A 9,866-nucleotide genomic window follows, 5' to 3' on the forward strand; every position below is an offset into this window, starting at 1 on the left:
GTAGGTTAACTGCGCTAGGCAGCCTGGGCAGCCTTCTACGAACGCTCACTTGATTGGTTGGGCAAACCTCCCTCTAGCGCCACTGGACAGATGCTGGTCACCGTGCTTTCTTCAACGAGTTGGAGCTTCTAGGTATGCGCCTGATTGGCTGGGCAAACCTCCCTCTAGCTCTGATACCAGTTGTGTGGGAGAATTAGGGTTAGAGTAATTCATGTGTGGGAGACATACACAGAGAAAACAAGGGAGAGTGAGAGAGAGTTGTGGGGATAAGTCAACTCATCAAGTGAGTGTGCGACTCCCCTATCACACATGTATATTGCACTAGTACACATAGTGCACTTAGTACATTAAAAGTACTAAGTGTACTATGTACTATAACTTATGGGCTTGTACACACTATAAGGGTGGGCATAATGCCTTTACCCCAACAATTCATTCACATCCTGTATCATTCGTTCACATCCCGATTCATATGCTATCACATTTATTCACATCCCTTATCTCATTCATACACATCCCGATTCATATGCTATCACATTCATTCACATCCCTTATCATTCATATCTATCCAATTTACATCACATCTCATCGCTTCAATTCTCGTTCATATCCATCACATTTATATCCACATATTTTCTCCCACATACATCCACATCTATACTTATCACATACACATCCACATCTATCCTTTCACATACATCCACATCCATACTTATCACATACACATCCACATCTATCCTTTCACATACATCCACGTCTATACACATCCACATCTATCCTTTCACATACATCCACATCCATACTTATCACATACATATCCACATCTATCCTTTCACATACATCCACATCCATACTTATCACATACACATCCACATCTATCCTTTCACATACACACATCCACATCCATTCTTTCACATACATCCACATCCATCCTGCACATACATCCACATCCATTCTTTAACATACATCCACTTCTATTCTTCACATACATCCACATCCATCCATCCATTCATTCCCATCTATCAGATGCACATTACTTCTCATCACATCTATTCACCTCACATTCTCGTCACTCCTATTCTCCTCACATCTATCCATCCATTCATTCTCATCTATCCATCCTTTCATTCTCATCTATTTGATTCACATTACTTCTTATCACATCTATTCACCTCACATTCTTGTCACTCCTATTCTCATCACATCCATCCATCCATTCATTCTCATCTATTTGATTCATATCCCATCTCATCACATCCATTCTTAGAATGCAAGGGAATCCTTATTTTTTATATAAAGATTCTTTACACATCTATTTATGCATAATTTTAATTTTAGGGAGAATAACACTTTCAAAATAAAAATAAATCTTTTATGCATCTTTCTATGCATAAATTCAATTTTAATGAGAATAACTCTTTTGAAATAAAAATAAATTTCTTTATGCGCCTTTCTATTCATAAAATCAAAATTGATGAGAATAACTCTTTTGAAATAAAAATAAATTCTTTATGCACCTTTCTATGCATAAAATCAAATTTGATGAGAATAACTCTTTTGAAATAAAAATAAATTCTTTATTAACCTTTCTATACATAAAATCAAATTTGATGAGAATAACTCTTTTGAAATAAAAATAAATTTCTTTATGCATCTTTCTATGCATAAAATCAAACTTGATGAGAATAACTCTTTTGAAATAAAAATAAATTTCTTTATGCACCTTTCTATGCATAAAATCAAAATAACACTTTTAGGATACACAATTGGTGGAGATTACTCTTTTAGAATAATAAAAGATAAAACTTACTTCACCAATTTTTAGAAAATTTTGCCATAACCTCCTTTGTATTGGCTGACCATTTTTCAAATTTTCCTATCTTAAAATTACTTACAATTATCCCCAAATGGTTTTAAGCACTCTAAACTAATCAAATTTCACTTTTAAAAGAGAAACAATACGAAAACTTTAGTTCCAACAATTAGATTACTTATCTAGGATAAAGAAGGGCTGAATTTAAGAATGAGAGAGGGGGAAAGCCTTTCAGCAAGGCATAGCATCAGATTATCATTTTAAAGATAACAAAAATTAGAAAACCATTAAAAGAATAAAGAAAAAGTAAGATTTCTAACTTACATAAATTTTTGAGAGCTTTCCTTTGGCTTGATGGTTTGAGGGATCTACTCTTGTTTGCAACAAGAGTGGCCACCAATTCTTTAGAAGAGGGAAAGTTCAAAAACTAATGAATTATTAAGAAATTCATAATTCTTGGCTCTAGGGTGGAGCAGAGTAACAGTGTATAAAACACTATTAAGCTTCAACAAAGGGGGAGGCTTCTATTTAAAGGAAAAATTTAAAGGAAAAAGTGAGCTTCTAACCAAGCAAACTGATTCTAGAAATTTCTAGATCGATTTGGTCAAATTTTGACCATTTTTAGGTCAGTTAAGCTTACTTTTTGGAACTAGACTTGAATTAGGAGAGAGGAGAGATGAAATATCTCAATTTCTGATAATTTTAAACTCCACCACACATGTGAAGTAGGCGCCTCCTTCATGAGGGGGGAATTCCCATTGTGAGCTGTCAAAAATCCATTTTTTTAGTAATTCCTTTGGTCCTTAGTCCACTCTTCATCTTATGTGAGTATTTACTCATTTTTTAGGAGATTTTATTTATTTCTTCTATTTATCTTCTCCACACATTTGGATGAATCTGATTGGCCTCTCAAAACCTTAATTTATAATTTTTTAAAAATTTGGACTCCTAGGATAAGGCCTCTTGAACAGATTATACTTGATTTCTAATGCACCTTCTGAAAATCTTTTTGAACTTTTGTTTCGGGGGAACTTATTTTAATAAGAAGAGATATTTTTCCATCCAAAAATATTCAAAATCTGAATAATCTCTCTCTAGAACATTTTCTCTCTCTAGGTCAAAACAGGCAGAAACAAGATCTTTTATATTTCTGAAGAGGGAATTGATTATAGGGGAAGATGCTGGACATCCTGAGAGGTTGGGGAGGAATCTTACAACAGTGAGATGAAGATAAGAGCATGAGTAAGCTTTGGCACGAACGATTTGGGCACATCAGATTTGTAATGTGGAATTGTAAGAACCATGTGAGACTTGCATGATCTTTGTCGACTACTACATTAGGGGGATCTTCTTACTTAATGCTATTAGTAGGAAGACCTTGGTTTATTTCCTTTGATTTACGGTTGAAGCTTTTGGCAAGTTTAAACATTGGCGTAAGCTTGTAGAGAATGAGACAGGAAAGAAGGTTAAAAAGTTTTATATAGATCGAGGAGGAGACTTTCTTTCAATAAAATGAAATAGCTACTGAAAGGAGAATGACATCAAGCGCCAACTTACTGCTGCTGCTCACACACCTTCGCAAAATGGTTTTGTAGAGTGTCGTAATTGGACTGTCATGGGGAGATGGCTCGATGCATGAGTGATAAAAGGGAAAGGTTACGGGACACTTTTTGGGTTAAAGCAGTGAGTATAACAATTTGCATCCTTAATTGGAGGTACAATCAAGAGTCAAAGGTTTATTGACTCTATGATCCAAAAGTGAAGAAGATATCACAGCCAAGATGTGGTGTTTGTGGAGCAGCCACAATCAGTGGAGGAGACAGGTCCATCCACTCTATCACTAGTAGGAGAAATAATCCACCATGAGTCAACCCCCCCACCCACCATATTTCCACTTAAGGAGGAGGAGTTTTCAGAGAATAAAGACTCTCACACACCACACTAGTCTGTTATTGTGCACCACACAAAAAGCCACTTTCAAAGTGGGCACAATAACTCTTTGATGAAGCATAACCCATTACCAGAGATGCCAAAATCTTTAGTAGATCGTGAACCACACAGATCAAAGACAATAGAGGAGCAATCTCATTATCAACATGGCCTTGATGGCTAAGATAATGGGAACAGTGAAGGAACCAACCACCTTAGGTGAAGCCTTAGCACATCCAAAGTGGAAAACTGAAGATGTAGTCTAAGTATGATGCCATCATAAAAAACAACACCTAGGAGCTAGTTGATTGACCACTAAACAGAAAGGTAATTGGTACCAAATGGGTTTGGAAAGCTAAGCATAAAGTTGATGGCTCACTTGAAAAATACAAAGCTAGGTTAGTTGCACATGAACTTTCATAGGTGGAACGTTTCAACTTTGCTAAAGCCTTTGCTCCCATAGCTCGCATGATAACTACTATTAGTGTAAGATTCCTCCCTCCAACTTTTGATGATGTAAAGATGTAAGAACCTCCTCTTCAGTCTCTTGTAATCATCCCCCCCTTCAGAATAGAAAAAGATCTTGTTTGAACTTGTTTTGGTCTAGAGAGAGAATTTTCTAGAGAGAGATAATATAGTTTTGAAATATTTTTGGATAAGTATTTTCTTTCAGTAAATAGGAAGTGATCCCCTGCTGAAACAAAATTTTAATCAGAAATTTCTAAGTTGCATTAGATTTGGACGGTGGGTGAACCAAGGAGTCCCTCCCCCTAGTTCAAAGTTCTAAGCCTTATTAAATTATTTTGAATTTAAAAATGTGATACCCTTATCCATTAAGGTTGGAAAATAAAAAATGGAAAAATTTAGAATTATCCACAAAAAAAATAGTAAAGAAAGGCTCACATGAGGTGAAGATTCAATAATTATGAGTTTTCAGATATTTTAGGAGACTTTTGGGAGGCTTTGTGAACCTTAAGAGAGAGAAAACCCCTCATCAAGGAGGCACCTAGAAATCACATCAAAGGGAAATTTTGTTATTCAAAAAAATTATAAAGTGACTAGATATTTCATCTCTCATCTCTCCTCTTCCAAAACTAGATAAAAAACTAGGCATAACTAGTCTAAAATTTATCCAAATTGGATTTAACTGAAGCTGGAAGCCTCTAGATCCAAGTTGGACTTGGTTAGTGGTCTCCCTCACCTATAAAATAAACCCCCATTCCTTTTTATTTTCATCTTAGAGTAATTCCATGCTAGTGTAATTTTCATTTTAGTGTATTTTCATCTTCCCTCTTCCTTGCATCTCCATTGTGAAGCTTTGGTGTTTCACTAAACCTCTTCTTCTCTTGAAGATTACCCTTTTCTCTTGAAGATTACTCTTTTCTCTTGGTGGCCAAGCCTCTTCCTTGAGGGCTACACAACTTTTGCAAGGTAAATAATCAAGCAAACCAAGGGTAAGCCTAAACAATGATGTTTACTCTCTTTTTGATGTTAATCTTCTTCCCAACCTCTCACATGCTTGGGAAGCATTTTATTTCATGGTTTTCCTCTTAAAACCATGCGTTTCTTGATTTATGATTTTGTTTAGATGAAGTAATGTTTATATTTATGTTTATGTTTATGATTAGGTTTATGCATAAACGAATTTTTATATTAAAAGTGGAATTTTGATCATTCTCATTTCATAGAAAATGTAGGGAAGCTATGGCAAAATTTTATTAGAAAATGAAAGTTTATGCATAAATTAAATTTTATGCTAAAAGTAAAATTTTGAGCATTCTCATTTCATAGAAAATGTGGGGAAGCTATGGCAAAATTTTATCATTAGAAAAGAAGGTTTATGCATAAATTAATATTTATGCTAAAAGTGAAATTTTGAGCATTCTCATTTTATAGAAAATGTGGGGAAGCTATGGCAAAATTTTTATCATTAGAAAATGAATTTATGTATAAATTAAATTTTATGCTAAAAGTGAAATTTTGAGCATTCTCATTTCATAGAAAATATGGGAAAGCTATGGCAAAATGTTTATCATCACATTAGAAAATGAATTTATGCATAATAAAGTTTATGCCAAAAGTGGAGTTTAAGCATAATTCATTTTAGAAATTACAAGAAGGTTATGTATAATTATTCTCTAACTTTCAAATGGGATTATGAATATAATGAATTTAGATAAAAATGAATTAGTATGTGTGCATAGGTATTTTATGCTAAAAGAGGGATTCTCATGATATCTTATTTTGGAAAAAATAGAGAAAAGAATGTTAAAATATTCATTGAGGTGCATCGAGAAAACATAGATAAATTTTTAATTAGAAAGAGGAATCACGAACATATGTAACTTTTGGAATTATGAAGTATTTTATGCTAAAAGAGGGATTCTCATGATATCTTATTTTGGAAAAAATAGAGAAAAGAATGTTAAAATATTCATTTATATATGGAGTGTGCAAACTAGAGAAAATGGAACATTTCCTAGATTACACATTTCCTACATAGCTTATTTATACTTAGGATAGTACCTAGTAAATAACTTTTACCATACATATAATTTTATCACATGATATGGACATTTAAAAACAACATCTTACATAACAAAGAAGATCAAATTTCTTGAACTAGATTAAACATTTAGATGTACTTACAAAAATAATTAGTTATAGTTTTTATAAACCACTTTCAAATACTGGTATATGAAAACTATCAATACAAAAGCTAAGACTTGTATGCTCTCTAACATAAAATAGAATACAAGTCCTCATAAAATGGAAAATAATAATAGAGTGTAGAGTAATTAATTCTCTAACCTCCAAAATAAAATCAATGTGTCTAATCTCTTATGATACGACATCCAACATCATCTACACTCAGATCATGTGAGTCCTTTCTCATCAACTTCACCTTTTTGCTCTCTAAAATCCAAGACACAAGACTAACCCTCATATGCTCAAGACTTTGACTTTTAGCTTCTTTTCAACTATTTTTTATACTAATATCTCGATTCTCCACTCCTAAGTTTAGAGTACGTGGCTTTTAAAACCATGTACATTTCATTTGTTGTATGTACATCAAATTCTTTGAGTAGAATAGTTTCCATTTCTTTCCTTTTCACTTATGCTCATTAATGATATTGATGGTTTAGGAGAGATAGCACTCAGGAGTGATAGCTTGTATGTACTTAGATAGAATGAATGGAGGAAGGGTGCAGTTATTGTATGCTCTCAAAACTGGTAGTTGAAAGTTTGTGTTATGAAGCTTGTTATAAAGATAGCACTCAGGAGTGATAGCTTGTGTCGAGAAATTTCTCTATAATAGTCTGTAATACTTCTCGAAAGTAATCAAGAGCAATGTTTCCATTCCATCATATCTCTCTGCAATGTGTGGGGATTAAGTATGCTATGTCTTTGTTTTAATAAACATGTTATGTATCTATGAGAGAGCAAGTGAGATATGCAATGGAGAGTTGAGTGAGAAATGTGAGAGTGTGAGTGAAGGTTTCCATAGTAGAGTGTTGTTATATGTGTCCCCATGACCACTCAAGAGTTGGTGTTTGTATCTAGAAACTCTAGGGTGGGTGACTACACGTCTCCCACGGTATTGCCTGACTGGTCTATCACACTAGACTCTTATCTTACCATTTCATTGAGTGGGAAATCAGCGTGAAACACCTGGTGATCCTACTAGGGAATACAAACATTCTTCTAGGGAAAACAAATTTCATGCTAGGATAAACTTCCTACTGAGAACTGTGCCAAGGAAAACCCTTACCGTAACTCTACTAGACTGCTACTACAACTCCATGAGGAAACTTCTTGTGGAAGAAACTCTATAGCATCCTGGCTAGAAAACTCTCAAGTTGAGGAAATTGAAGCGTAGCAAGAAAACCTCAGTTGAGGAGCATTCCCCACCTTCAAGCGAAGGGAAGTTGTGGATCCACTTAAAACAAGTTTACGGAGAAACCATAACATGGAAGAAACTTTCTAGAAAAGTCAATACATGGAGAACCTTTCACCACACAACCCAACTAGAATTAGGTATGATTTCTGTATGTTCATGAATTTAAAGATGGTGAAAAGTAATGCATTCCAAGATATCCTCTAGGAGGCTCGCAACTAGGAGTGCCTAGCACCATCACAATCAAGAAGTCAGTGTGAAAACTTCTGCAACCCTGCAAATGAGCAAGAGGAACTGTCAAAATTCAGGCATAATTTGGACCAAGAAAAAGAATGCCAAGAGAGGAAAGCCGTGCACAGTCTAAGTCTGGGAAGCCCAAAAAGGGTGGAGCAACAAATCCAGGAAGAACCACCATAACAAAACCCCTAGAAAAGGTTCAAGGGAGCCATGGCGTCATTAGCCAAAAATTTCCTGGCGTTCTCAAGAGAGAAACGGGAAGATGTATATCTACATGTGAGGAGGTTTTAGCAATACTGGAAAGTAGCTAGACCTCAGGATGTGGAAGAGCCAGAGCTAAGTGAAATCTGCAGAGATTCTTTCATGAATACCTTCAAAAACAGAACCACGGAGTGGGTGTCAAGATATCAAGACAACCATTTACAAACCTATGAAGAGGTCATGACTCCTTTTCTAGGAAGATTCTGCAAGATAAAGTCTCCAACTCAACTATGTGATTAAATGAGAGAGCTCCGACGAGAGGACATCGATGTAGAAGCCTATGTAACAAAGCTGCTAAGCTTGAGGGAGAGAGTGGCAAAACAAACCCGATCCTCAATGCAAATTGTTGCTGATTGGTTTGTCCAAGGGCTTAAGCCGGACATTCACGCAGTCAGCACAAAGCAAGTGAAAATTGAAGAGGAGTTTGAGGAACTGGTTGAGCTGGGCAACATGGCAAAAAAATGAAGTCGATAAAGAAGACAAAAGAGGAAGCCCAGGAAGAGTGTTACCACTAAAGAGGACAATTCAAGAGCAACTCCACAAGACACCCCAGTGGCAGTAAAGAAAAAGAAAGACAGAAAGAAGAAAACTGGGAAGGCACAAGCAAGCCTTGGAGAATTGATGCTGCAAGTAAAACAGCTAATGCAAGAAATGAAAAAGAGTAAAGGCTCAGATTTTTGCAAAAATGTGTTCTGTTTCCAATGCAAACAGGAAGGTCACCTCAAGGTGGAATGCACTGTGCCACACCAACTTGTACCATTTGTAATATGTATAATCATAGTACATGGAATTGCGGGTACAACATGAAAAATAGAGCTCCCATGGTGAATAGCATGGAAGGAGCAGAAAAGAAGACCCCCAAGAATGGGAAGGTATGGAAATAGAGGCCACGAAAATTATTTAGAAAGAAGAGGCCAAGGATGAGCTAGTGGTTCTACAGCCTTCACATGCTACTATTGTCAGCAGCCTAGACACACCAAAGCGAAATGTGCCATGAAGAAAAAACATGATGAAGAAAGACAAGAAAATTTAATGCAGCTCAAAGAAATTTCGCCAAGTGCCAACATGATGTAGGATGATGACATACGGATGGGGGTTCATGACATCTTGGCAGTCACAAGGACTAAAGCTAATGAATATGGTGTAGTAATAACTCTGCCAGATAAGCAAGACTCACCCAAAGCCCACAAGAAGGTAGTTGTGGACTGGGAACATTAGAAAAAGGTGAGGATCCAAACTACTAAGGAAATAGAGAGAAGGCAAGGGAAGCAAAAAGAGGATGACTCATGCAAAATCATTGTTGCAGATCTTTAGGAAAAGGTGAGGATCCAAACTAGTAAGGAAATAAAGAGAATGCAAGGGAAGAAAAAATAGGATAGCTCATACAAAATCATTATAGATCTTCCAAAAACAAGCAAAAGTAAGCATGCAGAGCACCTCAATGAGAAATGCTTTGAAGAAAGCCAGAGGAATGTCACTGGTTTGTAAACCAATGTAGTATCAATGCTACTAGATAGACAAGCCCAGCTGAGACGGACTTATGTCTGAGATTCAAGGCCAAGATCCTAATGGTGGTAGGCATTGAAGTATTGACCAAGGAACTAAAGCACTCAGTAGAAGAAGAAACCCCGGAATGCAGCAATATGCAAGCTAAAAATCCCCCAGCATCCAGAGATGAAGTGGCCAAAGTCACAATTCAACTGAACAGCGTGCTCATCAATGATGGAG

This window comes from Cibotium barometz, chromosome 12, assembly GCF_041138505.1.
Source record: "Cibotium barometz isolate CiBa-2024 chromosome 12, ASM4113850v1, whole genome shotgun sequence".
Classification (NCBI taxonomy): domain Eukaryota; kingdom Viridiplantae; phylum Streptophyta; class Polypodiopsida; order Cyatheales; family Cibotiaceae; genus Cibotium; species Cibotium barometz.